Raw genomic sequence first — 16,150 nt, forward strand, 5'->3', positions numbered from 1 at the left:
AAAATTGTATTCATTATTTAAATGCCACAAAACTTGGAGCAAGCTATAGAATCTCCTACATACCAGTGGCATAACTGGATGAGTGTGTGTGAGGGTTGCTGGAATGCTGGAAATGTACAATAAATGCACAAAACAAAACATTACGAAGTCCTGAAAACAACTTTATGCCTGGTTTCATTTTCTTTTCTTATTTAAAACCAAATAAGTCTTTAGTGTTTGTATGAGCAGGCTTTGTTTTTTTTACCGGATGTGTTTCAAAATATGGTGGGGAGATATATATATATATCTATATCTATATATATATATATATATATTATATATATATATATATATATATATATATATATATATATATATATATAAGACCTGCACGCTTCTATAAAAGTAGGCCATACTGTTCCTTAATGATCATATATATATACATATATATATATATATATATATATATATATATATATATATATATATATATATATATATATATATATGTATATATATATGATCATTAAGGAACAGTATGGCCTACTTTTATAGAAGCGTGCAGGTCTGAATATATTTTATTAATTGTTTTAAAAAAGTTTGTCCAAAAATGAAGAAAAAAAAAATGCACCCTCTTGTTGCTGCAAACCCTTTTTTCTTCTGGGAGAAGACTTTTGAATAAAATTGAAGTCACTAGGCTATTCACTTTCATTGCATCTTTTAACCATACAACGAAAGCAAATGGTGACTGAGAACATTGCTATATTGTATTTTAAAAAAGAAAAGAAAAATCATATGGATTTGATTGACTTGGGAGTGAGAAACTGGTGACATAACTATAATTTTATTTCAATAAATTAAAAACATGATTCAAAATAAACCTTCCACAAGAGGGCAGCAAATGACTTATTTTAGATTTAAAAAAAAAAAAAAAAAACTTTATGTTTTCTAGCTTGCAGTGCTGCATAAGCTTACATGTGGTCATGACACATTTACCAAAAGGTAAAATAAATAAATAAATTGAGTGAACGCTGTCTTCTGTTTATCTTTACTTTTATAAATAGTGAGAGCTATAACTTATGTCATATGTGTTGATTCATGTTTGTTTGTTTTATTCTCATTTTTGTCTTTAAGAAAACTTTCATGGAATCTGAAGTAACTATACATAAACATCCCCTATATTTGCTCATACTTCAGATGAAAGGCTTCATCATACCATGTGGCTCCAAGGTCAAGAGATCAGCACCCGACATTCCTCATGGGTCACTTCTCACATGAGAAAGTGTTATACATGAAAGCACTTTCACAACTAAAGATTGAGATAGATCAGGCTATGACCAAGACGGGAGAAGGGATATATGTGTCTTCGCAGCTATTACAGCATGTAAAGATGTGGTGGTGAGCCATTCCATTTTTAAAAGCAATACAACCAGTGCATTGGATTTACAATGCATTGGTTGTATTGTGTTAAAAAAATATCTAGCCTACAGATGGTTGTCTTATTTTCTTTTCATTTTTTAAAGAACAATTTACTGCAAAGGGTTTGACAAAGATCACATAGGCAAGCAAAACAAAAGAAAATCAAAGAATTAGGGCAGAGATTCATGTTCAGAACTAGATTTTGTCACGTCTCTCTCTCCCCGTCTGTGCGGATGCTTTGAGTAGGCATGGTTCTAAGGCATACATATGCATGAGAAGTGAAAAATGACATGAAGCTTCTGAGTACATCTTCATTGACACTCAAAAGCATATCACTGTTTTCAAGACAGCAAGAAGCTCCAAATCAAAGTTTTCAATCTTGCAAGGGTGCTGTCTCATTAGTGGCAAATCACAACTCTGACATTTACACTGTAAGCAATGGTAATGCATTTCCATTTCCTTTAGAGCGGAGCGGAACATTTCAGTCAGACAGCATAAGTCTGTTTGTTCGGGAAAACAAGCCAAGGGAGGAGGCAGAGGCAAAAAACAAACAAACAAATAAAGAAAGAAAGAAAAATAAATAAAAAAGTAAACAAAAATATCCTGCAAATACAAAAACACACAAACATACATCTGTAAAGGAGTTTAACTCACATCAAAGGACCTTGCATTTTTCCTTTGTTTGTGTTTAAAACTATATGTAGGCTGTGCAGCTGACCAAATGCAACTGTAAATTGAAAACAACAGTTTACTATTCTTCTTTTATGGCAGTTAATTGTTGATTGTCAATGGCTTAGTTAATCCCACAATCAACAACTCTTTTTGGTCCTGAAAGATAGTCCTTTTAAGGAAAGGCCAGTCCAAGTCAGGACAGCATGTTCTTTGCCTTGAATCAAATCAGTTGGCAATGAAAGAGCGATACTACTATCACTAAATCATTTAAGATAAGATAAGACACATACAGCGGAATATCTGATTTACATCTATATCTATATCAGAGAAAAAAAAAAAAAAATCTGGTCTGGTAAAATAAATAGTAGTGTGAATTTCACTCCGAATTTCATTTTGCTTCATGAAAACAGCATTTTTTGAAGATAAGAAAATAAGGCGGAGTTGTTTCCGAATGATGTTAATTATATATATATTTTTGAAATTATGTGTAGATAATTTTGAACGAGAATTTTAGAACTCTATCTATTCGATAGTGCTTGATGACATTGACTTCACTTTACCTTAGTTTATGTCTGAGGTCAAACTCATAGATGGGGGGCACAAGCACACGTGGAAATTAAAGAAATTAATTCATTTTATTCAATCAAAAATTGAGATTCAAGAACCTCTCTGATTGAAGGATCTCACATTGGGTACGTGTTTAAAGTTAAAAAATAAAAACCTGACACAAAAGCTTTAGCTTTCTGTTTTTTTTTTTTGCACTAATTGCATTTTTTGTAATTAACTCCAAAATCAGCAGGTATCAACGAGAGAGTGACTCAAGACAACACTAATGGAAATAATTTGTGCTTTAGGTTGGTTGGTAATCTATTGTCTTCATTGCTCAATGCCGCAAAACACTCTAAAAATGTTGCGTTGGTCAAATATGAACAATCTCAATCTTTGGATTAAAAATGCAATTTAAAAAAATGTAACCCAACAGCTGGGTTTGTCTTGACCCAAAACTGGGTTAAAACAACCCAGCATTTTTTTAGTGTAGAAACCTTTGACAATCTTTAGAGTGCAACCACAGGTACTGGATAGTTTACTAAATCTTTTTCACCAAAATGCAATTATTTCAGAGAGAACTGACGCTCACACATATAGGGCTTTAAAATGAATAAAGTAGAACTAATAAAATGTTAACCTTATAATAGTGTTCATTAAATTGGGCACTTTACTTTGTTTTTAATTATTTTAATTTATTTTGAATGTACAGTAGGCTATTATTAATTGTATTGTTGTTAATAAGTTGTTAAATTTAATTTATACAATTCTCTAATCACTACACCAATTTGTGTAGTGCAAAATCCATTTCTAAATAGCTCCTGAATCTTGGAATTGTTGCTATGATTAAAGGTGCAATAGGTAACCTGGGAAATGCTAACTTTAGCTCACTAGCATTGAAAGCATATGATCCCACCCTCCCTGCAAATCAAGGCGATCAGAGGCAACGTTATTGGATTACATAATGTTTAATTCCTCGTATGTTTAATTAATTGAGAAAACATTACAGTACAGTGAGTAACTACTACAATAATGAACATAAACAACTGTTTGCCTGCCATTCTCGCTGTGCGTAGCGTATGTGAAACGCACAAATGACGTATGGAGCTCATTCTCATCCCAAGGTGTCATATACGATGCTTTTGCCAAAGCGTAGACATCCAACGCACATGGCACCCTTTCAAGTCAAATGAGACGCAGATATGTATGGGGCAGAAGGTGCCTCCTAGTGGTCTAACCCTAACCCTACCCCAGACCTAAACCATAACCAAAGCGTCTCATTTGACGCTAAAGGGTGTCATGTGCGTTGGATGTCTACGCTTTGGCAAAAGTGTCATATATGACGCCTTGAAATGAGAATGCGTTGACGTATGACGTCTGCCTGAACAGGCTGCCCAGTCTTATGCAAGTACACGTTTGCTGTTGTCATTTGGACCTAGTGCAATGAATAAACAAACATTTTATGGTCACAAGCCTTCCACAGATGATATGTAAAAATATGTTTATACCGCTTAACATACACTCTAAAAAAAATGCTGGGTTGTTTCAAATATGGAAAAAGCCAAATGTTGGGTTAAAATGTATAAAAAAATAAAATAAAAGTTAAAAGTGAAAGTTGAACATTTGGGTTTGTCCATAATTGACCCAAATCTGGGTTGAAACAAACAGGCATTTTTTAGAGTGTAGTGATTGCTATCAAGATATGAGTAGACTTTCAACCATCATAACCAAAATGTTTCTATAGAGAATCACCTATTGCACCTTTAACTCAAGACTTTTAAAGCTTGGAGGTACATGAGTTTGCCTCTATTGGTTTTAATAGCTACTGTATAAAGTAGCCTAATGTGGAAGGATTACTATATGTAGATTAATATTCAGTCTAACAGTCTGACACCTCCACATAATAGAAAGAGACATTTTCAGCTTTATAGCCCTAAGCGTAAAATAGGTAAAAGCTTGTTAGTGCAGATGCTGGGAGCCGGCAAATTGTGTGAGATATTTCACTCCATTTCACTAATTTAAACAGCTTTGTTCTAATACTAAGCTTTATATCATTTTTGTGACGTCATTTTAATTGAGAGACCTGCTATGCTATGTGTAAAAATTAAGTAATTAAAGTGCTAATAAAGGAAATAAAAAAAGTATGCTAATACATTTAAGAATGTAAAAAAAAAAAAAAGATATTTTTTAATACTGTCAACTACCCTAATTTCATATCAATAATCATAATAATAACAATAACAACAACATCAATATGTATTATTATTATTATAATTATTATTATTTTAAAAGTAAACTCAAGTGTTATCATGGCTGCGGAAGTTGGTGGGTTTTCAAACCCACTTCATCCTCTTATTCTTGATAGATGTGTTTCGCAGCCTCCTCCTACTGGCCCCTCCCACTGAAACACACACAGATACACAGAAAGCGGGAGAGGTATTTAAAACTTTTTGAGATCTGTCACTGGCTTTGTCATCCCGAAAATCGTGGTGTTTGTCGCACGGCTAATCACTGTCCTGACAGAAGATTTTGCGCAGGTCTTTTTTTACTATAACAGCCGAAGGAAACGTTACCGTGAACTCCCTAAGAAAGTTATCCTCATCATTACGGAAGATTCACTGGTATGTCACTTTGTTCTACCATTGCTTTAGTTTTGACGTGCACATTTGTGTCAAGACCATTGCAAGACCAGTTTAGGGTCCTTGTAAAAATATTGTTTTATCGCATGTTTACAGTCGAATGCTCAAGACGCGCATGCACGTTTCAGAGCAGCGTGTTGAGTCTGATTCTCGCGACGAGACAAAACCAGAACTCTTCTACTATAATCTATGAAGCTGTTGTCTTCTTTGCATGTAACGTTCTTTAGAGATTAAAATCCATTAGAACTTAATGTGATTGTAAAATGTGTGTGTTTTTAAAAATAACAGAACTCTAAAGAGTTTTGTAAGTCTGCACGAGCTCTGCAGATGTTGTGATGTGGCCAGGAAGAGCTGTGAAACTTGAGGTGCTTGTGGTGCCATCTGACAGCTGAACTACGGCGTGTTGTCCAACACAGAAACACTTTTTTTTTGTCCAATAACTTCAAGCCTGACTCTTTTTCAGGATGAGTGGACTGCCCTGCTCAGGAATTTCATTTAATCAAATTAATGTACATAGTTCACATAACACTGGAGGTAACAGTCATGACATGAATCTCTCAGTGCATGTAAAGACAAAAGCCTCTTCCATTTACTAGTTGCAGGTATTGTGAAATTCTCAAGCAGGACTGTGAGTATTACACAATTGGGAATGGTATATTATGTAAAACATCACAAAACTTCAAGGTATAACTTTCATGAATTTCTGTCACTGAACTTGAGTGATACTTAACAAGAAATACTCATAAATGTCTTGTGTCATCATTTGGGTGTGTGCATTGTGATTGTATTCTATAGATGCGGTTCTTCAGCAAAATGAACAGCAGAGAAGTTCTTACATTGTTGATTATTTTCAGCAGATGTAGAATTCTAGACTTGTGGTTCATAACTGCAGACTAAAATGTGTTCGGACTGGGTTGCAGTCACAGACAACAAATAAAACAAAATAACAAAATGGACCTGGTAGTTAGTTTTTATGTCAACCTTTCATAAGGAGGTCAAACCTCTTCCCATATTTTTTTGGTCATGACGTCTAATAATGTGCAACAAATAAAAATCAAATCAAGCCTTTGTAGAGCTCATTTACAGCAGAATTTGAATTAGTCTCATATTTGATGAAGTTTTCATTATTAATTCTGTTATATTCCTTATCTATCTATCTATCCATCTATCCATCTATCTATCTATCGTTCTCATAAGTTTGTTTATTGAATATAACTTTGCTGTTTATTAAACATAGCATTAGTATTTATTAAACAAATTAAACTAGTGTTAAACCGTGGACACCCTTGTTGTTATGTTTCTGTGTTTGTTTACCAGAGAGACAGTTTTCATCTTATCAGTTGAAAACTGATTAAGGCAAAGTGCCTTAATTTAACATTTTATAACCTATTTGTGCTTACAGGTTACAAATTTATAAAAAATAATATCTGTAGTTGAGTCGCTGTAAGTCACTTTCATTATTGGTGCGTGGCTGATCTCCTCAGGGGGATTTGTTCTGGGTCCTGGTCAGGCAATTCATGCCTGTCAGACATTAGATGATCTCTGCAAGTGTCTTGCTCTTGCGTGAGAAAACGAGGGTTTCTGGGCAGTGAGTTTCATGGGAAAGGCTAATCGGAGCTCTAGAAAGTACTTTTAGACTGTTCATATAGTGATTCTAAAAGTGGAGATTAGGTGTAGACGAGTGGAGGTGGTTTCATGAGGACAACAGACCTATGACTGTCATCTGATTCAAGAAGGTTCCTCAGGGTTCGCGATCACTCAGTCCTAACTTATTACTTTCTAGTCTCAAAGATAGAGGGAGACAGAGAAAGTTCAGTGCTTTTTGGAGGGAACTAAATTCACTGCACATAGCTGAGTAGATTAACAAGAGATGATGCATTTGAACAACTTTATCTTCTCTTAACTGTCACATTGGCGTTCTGTGAGTAGAGCCAGGGATTCATAACTAGAGGAGTATGAGTAAAAATGCATGTTGGTGCAAGTGTGTGTTACTTTGCTGACTCTGATGTGACTCACAAATAAAGGTTACATAGACGCAGATCTGCAGATGTTCTGTGGTGTTAGTGACCACCCTGAGGTGTGATTTAGTGTGTGTTTGTGTGCATGCTGCTGTGTGACTGTGAATGAATGTGTCCGGTCCTAAAGATGTGCATTTGGCCCAGTGAGCCGATTCAATTGATCAATTTGTATCACTGTTGGAGGTTGTGGTTTTGTTTTAGTGCAGCTGGCCACTTCATGTCCCTAGTGTGTCACTGTTTGACACGTGGCTACGCTCGCAGCCAACAAGGAGAGGATCCATTTGGGCCGACGAGCACATCTTCCATTATAAACATGTCAAAGAGGCTCCCGTCACCGTTGACTTACGCAAACGGGAAACCACACTCTGTTTAGACTGAATGACTCAATCCAAATAAGATTCATTAGCAGGCAGCCAAGAGGCCCGTGTTGGACATCATTATAGCTTTCGGGAGGCCTCAACTACCAAAGTGGCCCTACATGATGCAGTCACACTCAGGTATCCACATTTTCATAGAAACTCATGCCATGTTACATAGCTTGAACAATGTAGGCTGTTCCGTTTTATTTATACATGGCTTGAAATAGTTGTGGTGTTATTCTCTAGAGGTCATGATATATTCTGGTCTATCCTCGACATGCTGAGATGGTTTTCAGAAAGACATGGTCAAACATCCCATAAAGACCTTGTGAAATAAATGTTAGCTGTTAGCTTGGTCGCTATACTGTATTTACAGTCTTTTATTTGAAGTAAATGGATCATAAATATTAATAAATCACCTTGTTTGGAAGGGTGAATGCAAATCTGTCTTTACACTCTTAAGCTTAAAGGAGTAGTTCACTTTAAAAAAAAAACAAAAAATTATTTGCTGATAATTTACTCACCCCATCTCATCCAAGATATCCATGTCATTCTTTCTTCAGTCGAAAAGAAATTAAGGTTTTTGATGAAAACATTCAAGGATTTTTCTCCATATAATGAACTTCAATGGGAACCAAACGGCAGTGTTGTAGTCGAGACCACCTCACTCGAGTCCGAGTCGACACCGAGACCAGAGAGAGTCGAGTCCGAGTCAAGACCGAGTCCATAGAGAGTCGAGTCCGAGTCGAGTCCGAGACCAGAGACGGTCGAGTCGAGACCGAGACCAGTGAGGGTTGATTACCTAATTTACTTTTATTTACTTAGAGAAATCCTTTTTTTTTTTTTTACTGAATTTACTTGGAGTTTAAAAAATATGATCAGTTTAGGGTAAAAAGGCCACATAGTAGGTGGTGTTAAAAGTAATTTTATTACAATTTGTCATGCGCAGTTGCGCACTAGAAAATCACCAATCACTGGGCATGTCAATCAATTTAAATAAATATTTTATTAATATACATTAATAATCATGAAAAATATTTTTAATTGAACTCGAGTGGACTCGGGAATAATTCCGAGTCCTAAAAAAAAAATGTTCGAGTACGAGTCAATTCCGAGTCCAAATGGACACGAGTCCATGACAAGACCAAGACCATTAAAATATGGTCTCGAGACCGAGACGAGTCCGAGTCTCGAGTACTACAACACTGCCAAACGGTTCAAGGTCCAAATGGCAGTTTCAGAGGGCTTTAAACGATTTCAAAGGGCTTTAAACGATTCCAGACGATGAATAATGGTCTTATTTAGCGAAACGATCGCTCATTAAAAAAAAATATATATAAGTTTAAGTTTTATTAGCTCAAATGGTCTCCTTGCTCTGTTCTGTGATGCACGTTCGTGACTCTCCTGTTCAAACTCGTTGATCAAAATGAACAAATCTTTTTTTGTGTCATTTGGTTCATTCAACGAACGAAATGAACGAAATGAACTCTGGAAAAGATTAATTCATTTTGATGAACGAGTTCGAATAGAAGAGACACGCATCACAGGACAGAGCAAGGCAACCATTTGAGCTTATAAAACTTAAACTTCGTTTTTTTTGTTTTTTAAATGAGCGATCCTTTCGCTTCATAAGACCCTTATTCATCATCTGAAATCGTTTAAAGCCCTTTGAACAGTTTGCAGTTTGCACTGAAACTGTCTTTTGGACCTTGAACCGTTTGGTTCCCATTGAAGTCCATTATATGGAGAAAAATCCTGGAATGTTTTCATCAAAAACCTTAATTTCTTTTCGACTGAAGAAAGAATGACATGGACATCTTGGATGACATGGGGGTGAGTAAATTATCAGCAAAAGTTTTTTTTTAAAAGTGAACTACTCCTTTAAGGTTCTTTACTGGCATGGATTCCATGAAGTAACTTCCTTGTAGTGGAAAAAGGTTCTTTGGATTATTAAAATTAAATTTTTAAAAAAATTTTCTGCGTAAGAACTGTGCAATGAAAGGTTCTTTGGGGAACTCAGAATGTTTCTTAATTGGCGTTGTTGGGAAGACCCTATTTTGGAACCGTTCTTTTTTAAGGGAATTGAATGAGCATTTCCCACCTAATACCATTTGTAGAAAATGGCCTATCATGTTGAAAACATGGTAAAAAAGAGGAACATTTAATAGGTGGTTTGCAGTCACGTGATTGTGTTGACGCACGGAATGCAGATGGAGGGCAAGGAGTGAAGAGCGCAATGGACGAGATGGAGGAACATCCGTACTGTACTACTTTAGACGCTATTACAAGAGAAATATAAACAGAAAATCGAAACATATGTTGGACGTGATCCTTACGTTGTGAAGAGGACTGTTTTTTTAACTGAATTGAGAGATTTGCCTGCCATCGAGGCTGTAGATATCAGCAACTAACTCGTCTTACAGACATAACGTTACTTTGACTTTACAAAGTTCGGAAACTGGTACGTTACACGAACAGCCACAGAAGTGTATTTAAACACCTGAATAATGTAATTATAAGCCACATAAATAATTTATTAACTCACAGTTGACGAACTGATCACTGCACACACACACACAGGCATTTTCCCATTCGGCTCCTCCCGACCGTAGACGTAGGTTTGCAAGGCATTTTTTCCGGTGTTTTTCTGTCAATTTCTTGTATTTTCCCCCCTTATGAACAACAACTTTAGGCACACGATAAAAACTCCTCGTGGTTTGATCGATTTGAGCAACCATAAACGGCGCAAAACATAGACATTTTGAGTGTGTTATAGTGCTTCCTAATGTAGAAAATCACTTCCTGCCCTCCATCTGCATTTCGCACCATGGCAACGCAGGGGCGTGACGTCACGTGAAAACAAGCTATTACAAACTTTTATGTAACAAAACATGAGAAATTTTATTTTGTTGGTGAACTATCTCTATTGGAAACTTAAAAAAAGAAGGAAGCCATTTGAAATGTTTGAAATTGTTTCAGTAGGAAATATATTAACAAAGGAAAGAAAAGTGCATTCATCAAACCTTTTCATTCACTCTTTAAAGCATAGCTTGGATAGATTGCCATGGGACCAGTTTTTATACAGAATATACGTCCACAATAAACCGAATATGATCAAAACAAATTCTTTGATTGTGAAAGATGTGTATTTTTCATTAAGTCAGTTTTTCATTTCGAACTGAATATGGATATAGTTTTAAGGCACACTTCTCCAGAGTGAAGAGGCTCTTTGAGTTCAGACCAAGGCTGCGTATTAAACCATATGTTCGACACTCCACCTACACAGTAATAATGTGGAGTAGCTACTTATTATATTCAGTCTGGGGTCTGCTGCCTTGAATTTGCTAATGACTTTTCCAGACTGTTTCTGAATGTTATTGTACTATATCTTTCTACCGAGAAATAGAGGGAGAGACACAATATTTCAGCGGGAGTCATATGAGGTGATCGGTCTCTAAACTGAAACAAATACACTTTTATTTTATATCCAACCACAACTAATCAAGTTATAGGGTCGACCTGCCCATGTTCCAATGGTTTAAGTTTGCTTCTTCACTGATCTGCTTTTGGTTGACATGCTATAGTCTAGGCCATGTAGATTTGTATGCACTTCATTTCGCTGAGAATATCTCAACTGTTATAGACTAATATGATCTCATTGAACAACGTGGGATGTGTGCCAAAATCTCTACCTGGGATGAAAGTCCTGAAAAATACCACAATTGGTGACACTATTATTTGATTACAGGTGAATGGGACTTTTTTCCTTTCTAGATATTCTCTTACATTTCTACCATATTAATCTTCACATTAAGATAAATACTTTTTGTATTACACTTTGTCTTAAAAATCAAATAAAATATGCAAATTAGGCAATATCTATATTCTATAAATATGCATACATATAGCCTAAACTCTTGAAACTACTGATTTTCTGGGGTGATCACAATTTTTACAATGACCAGGTAGTGTAAGTGTAAGAATTCTGGTTTGATACTTTTTAATTGCACTTCTCACAGCTGTAGATTAGAACCTGGAACAATGTCACTCTCATTTGTCATTTTTTTTGGAGAAGGGATTGACCATCCAAAGAAAATAGTCTGAATTTATTAACTTGGGAGAGGGGTCTCTCGACATATCTAAGACTCCTGATGCTGCAATAGTGAAGCTCTTTGTGTTTGGAATAGGTTCTGTGGCCATTGCAATGGGTCCTGTTGACATGGGTGAGATCTCTGTTGCCCTGGGAATCACATCAGATACTGTACCACTGTGCTGAGGCTGTTGCTGAGGTAGAGAGTTTTGATTGTTGTTGATCAACAACTGCTGGAGTAGAAATGGAGACAGTCACTGATACCTTATAGTCAGTGTGCATCTCTCCGCCCTCTTTTATTGGCCCCACCGTGATAATCTTTTGGCAAAGGACACCAGACCTAAGCTTTACTGTGGTCCAACTGAGTGTCAACGGACCTTGCAGAGAGTTCACTTTCAGCTGATGGATTCTCTACATTGATTGGAACATTTCGGAAGATTACAAGGATGGTATCATGCAAGGTCCCCATCAATCCTTTTGACTGTGTTGTAGCTGACACATATTCCGTGATGGTTAAGAGTAGAGCCCGACCGATAAAGGATTTCGAAGGCCGATACCGATAAAAATATTTGTTGGTTTTAAAATCCGATATTCCGCTATATCAGCCGATATTTTTTTTTTTTTAAATTTCAGAAACGCGCAACAAAACATTAAGAGATTTCCCAAACATTTGTAGTTATTTATGAGTTTTAACTAAAATAAAATATGATAATGCATTTTAAAAAGAAACTTGTTTCTTTTATTGTCACAACAGAACAGACTGTATTAGCTTGAGCCATAATTTAGCAATGGATAACGTCAGACTGCAAATTGTAAAACATACATTTTCAATATAACAGGCCAAGGAGAGATAATATGTCTCATTGCTGTAAATGTCACGCGCTGTTAAAGAAATGCTTCAGTCACATTGTCAAAAGTTAACCGGACAGTCAGTCAACTACACTGTAACAACGTAACGTAACTAGCTAATTCTGCTTCACTCTCGGCTTGTTTAACAGCAGCAAAACTGGACATGATAGTCACAAATTTTGTCATACTTATTTGAGTTAAGAGAACTGATGGGGATGTTCTTTTAATTGTTATTCAAGCATAGTATGTCTCGTGACCAATTCACCATGAACACACTTCACCAATGATCTCTCTCGCGGTTAACTGGTTCTTTCTGCCCGAATCTGGCTGGATTCGTTATACACGAGTGTTGCCAACAGGGACAGTGTCGAGTGCCATCTGGTGGACAAACTATACAACTCCAACACTCATGACATGGTTGAAGCGTGTTTCGTCCGTTTTTATTTTATTTTTGAAATATTCATTTATCGGCCATTATAACTAGCCAATACGGATAGTTTGGAAAATGCCTAATATCGGCCGATAATATCGGCCTGCCGATAAATCGGTCTGGCTCTAGTTAAGAGCAGTCACCAGCTCTTTTGATTGTGTCAGACTGTGCACTCCTTGAGCCTCCATTACATGGAAAGGTGTTGATGTGAAAGTCTTCAGTTGAGAGGATATTTTCCCCTCAAACAGAGAAAAACTCCTGCCATCTTTGTGGTCGGTTCTTAATGAATATGTCTCAGGACAGTTGGAGGTCTTGCGGTTCGCAGAAGCTCTTTTGTAGTCCAAAGCTGTATTCGTTCAACTCCTGTGCAAGCTCAGTTGCCACTAGCCTGACTACCGGCCAATCAACGAACAGAGGGCGGGCTGAGAGCCGTGACGTAGACACTAAGCGCTGAGTATTAAATTGTAGGTTAGAGAAATTGAAAACCGAAACGACCGTGAAAATGGGAAACAAGACACGGGATGCAATTCGCTGTGTTATGGAGAACATTCCGGGGTTTTTCAAACATTCTCATATGGAAAAAAAAAGTGACTGAAAACAAATGCTAATTTTAAATTTAGTAGATTTGTAAACAAGTAGTTGCAGTGTTAACCCACCTCGGTGACACTGTTCAGTGATCGCAACTCCATGGACTTCCTCAGCTTTTTTATGGTCCTTGGAGTTTTAGATGGTGTATCTCGGTCTCTTTTATCATTCGAGCTCGAACTGGCTACTTTTTGATTGCCCAGTATCTCGTTTCTTTTCCTTAAATATTTCCATGTCATGCTGTAATCTTGAAATTAAGTTGCAGCATTTCCGACAGACTTGTGAGGAACAAAGAGCTGTGTTTAAAAGGTCTAATCCTAAGTTTGAGAGTTGGCTACAAATATATTCTTGTTTCACTCTGGTAAAAAATAAGTTTAGAGGCTGTGATAGTACCGTGGATGCATAGATTAAATTCTGCAAAAGTTGTTTACAGCCATGTTCACTCCGGTATTTCGCTCAATCAAGTGTTACATTGGAAGTTCGATCATAGATTTGAGTTTGATGCAAGATGTCTCTGGTTCGATGCGGCTGTGTCGGCGCATACAATACGTCATAAATAAACTTATCTGATTGGCTTACGGGTAACCAATGATTTTAAACTTCAGACAAGCGCCCCCTAGCGAGAGAGAAATCACTTCTCCATTATACCATTCCAGACTCTGTCTACGAAGCAAAGTGAAGTAGCAGAGTCTGGTATTACCAGGCTAAGTTGCCACCTCTGACAGGGGAAACTCTCAGGGACTCTACCAAGACTTCTGGAGAACCATTGGTGGAAAGTACCATCTGAGATGTTCGTTTGTTACTTGGGTATGTATGTAAAGCTCGATGATTAGCTGCTTTGCAGCTCGGTTTGACACAACTTGAGTTGAACCTTCTGGAAGTCAGACTGAATGCTGTTTTGTTCAAATCAAGCCCACGAGCTGAAAATCTAGCCTTCAAGGAGTTGTCTTCAGCTGTAGTTTAAATCCTCCTTTTTAAGGTTTTTCAGTTAGTCCTCAATTTTGGCAATGTACTTATTGAAACAGTCTTTACGAAAAGGGTCATGATATTGCATATCAGCTGCAAAAACATCATATACCTCACACATTACCACTGTTTGAGGATACACATGGTCCTTGAACAACAAGGCCACATTTAGTAGTTTCTGGGCAATCGGTTTTTCACAGATTCTTAACAATGGTGTATTTTCTTCTGTTTAACTGTTTTGCTATCTAAACCAAACCACAAAAGACGTATACATTTTTAGTTGCACTGGTCTTCTTAAAGCCACACCGTGGAACTCTTCAACTTTATAATATATTACCAAAACCCATTGAGATGGTAGATCGACTTGCAATAGGTTGAATGACGCGTCTGCTGTCTCCTGGACGTGTCTGTATCGCTTTTACTTGCACTTTGTACCTTCGGGTTTCGGGTAGGAACCCGAGCACAAAAAGAACTACAAATTTCGACCGCTTTATGGCATACGTCACTTCCCCCACCACCCACAACTTCCTCAGAATCTAACGTTAATGCTCAACTCGCGTTTGATTGCCGTCTGTATGTTTTCGTCATGCCGAACAACAGCTACAAGGAAGAAGGCAACGGTTTTATCAGAGGAAACTAAAACAGAAAAGGGGAGAGTGACAAATTAAAAGCCAGGACTAGGATTAACATTGGTCCAGCTTTCGCTTCGCTCGCTGGCGTGAGCTAACGGAGGAGAAAGAGTGCTCGATCGATGCGGACACTTGCCTGCACATAAGTTGGATCATTAATAGGTCTCTGCTGAGATGACTCCGATTGTTCTAATGGTTGAGTTGTGCGATCAGCCTTAGCCAGAATTTCTAGGCACCTGACTCATCTTTTTTTTTTTTGTGACTTAGTACTTTTAAAGCAAAGTATTTATAATGACCCATTACGAGTTTATTTCCAATACCTCCAATATTAATTTTATTAATAAAACAAATGGAAGTGATTTGGAAAGTCAACTGTGAGGTTACATTTGCCAGCATATGTCCCAACATTGCAAAGAACCAACAGGAAAATAAACGTGTGCCTGAATTAGCAGCATACTTGTAGTAAATGAATACAATTGCCTTGCCTTGCAATGAGCAATATAATCATTCAGACAAAAATAAATAGATAAACATTTTACTGTAGCAAAATCACAAACGGCTTTCATACAAAAATATAGAATTATGTACCAGCAGCTCTCATACAAAAACAGCTTATACAAAAAAAAAGTGAATGAACATCTTCAGAGAGGACAGTTAAAATGTAACCTTTTGTTACTGGTATTGCACTGATGCACACTGTGACTATGGAGGGCAGTGTAAAGCAGCTCTCATCCAAAAATATACAAAATAGGTCACAATGAAATTGCCAATTTTCCATACGTTAGCTTTTAACGAAGAAGGTGCCATTAGAATTTTGCGCTCAGCCATCATGCATCTCTTATACATGTGCGCGGACGTTTCTCAATATGCGTTCACACATCCCATGTTCAATGAGGTCATATTAGTCTATAACAGTTGAGATATTCTCAGCTAAATGAAGTGCATAGGACCTCTACTAAGAAAGTTAAA

At 36.9% G+C, this 16,150-nt stretch overlaps 1 protein-coding gene across 2 annotated transcripts in view; it reads left to right on the forward strand.

Annotated features, from left to right (window-relative positions):
• The first annotated feature begins 5,019 nt into the window (after positions 1-5,019).
• Positions 5,020-16,150, forward strand: part of tgfbr3 (transforming growth factor, beta receptor III) — a 141,256-nt gene continuing 130,125 nt past the window's right edge. For both annotated transcript variants that reach the window (XM_039691532.2, XM_039691533.2), the window contains exon 1: positions 5,020-5,237. The gene's annotated coding sequence lies outside the window, so the exon portion shown is untranslated. The remainder of the gene's footprint in view (positions 5,238-16,150) is intronic.

Source organism: Pimephales promelas, chromosome 8 (assembly GCF_988280905.1).
Source record: "Pimephales promelas chromosome 8, fPimPro1.hap1.1, whole genome shotgun sequence".
In the NCBI taxonomy this organism is placed as follows: Eukaryota; Metazoa; Chordata; class Actinopteri; order Cypriniformes; family Leuciscidae; genus Pimephales; species Pimephales promelas.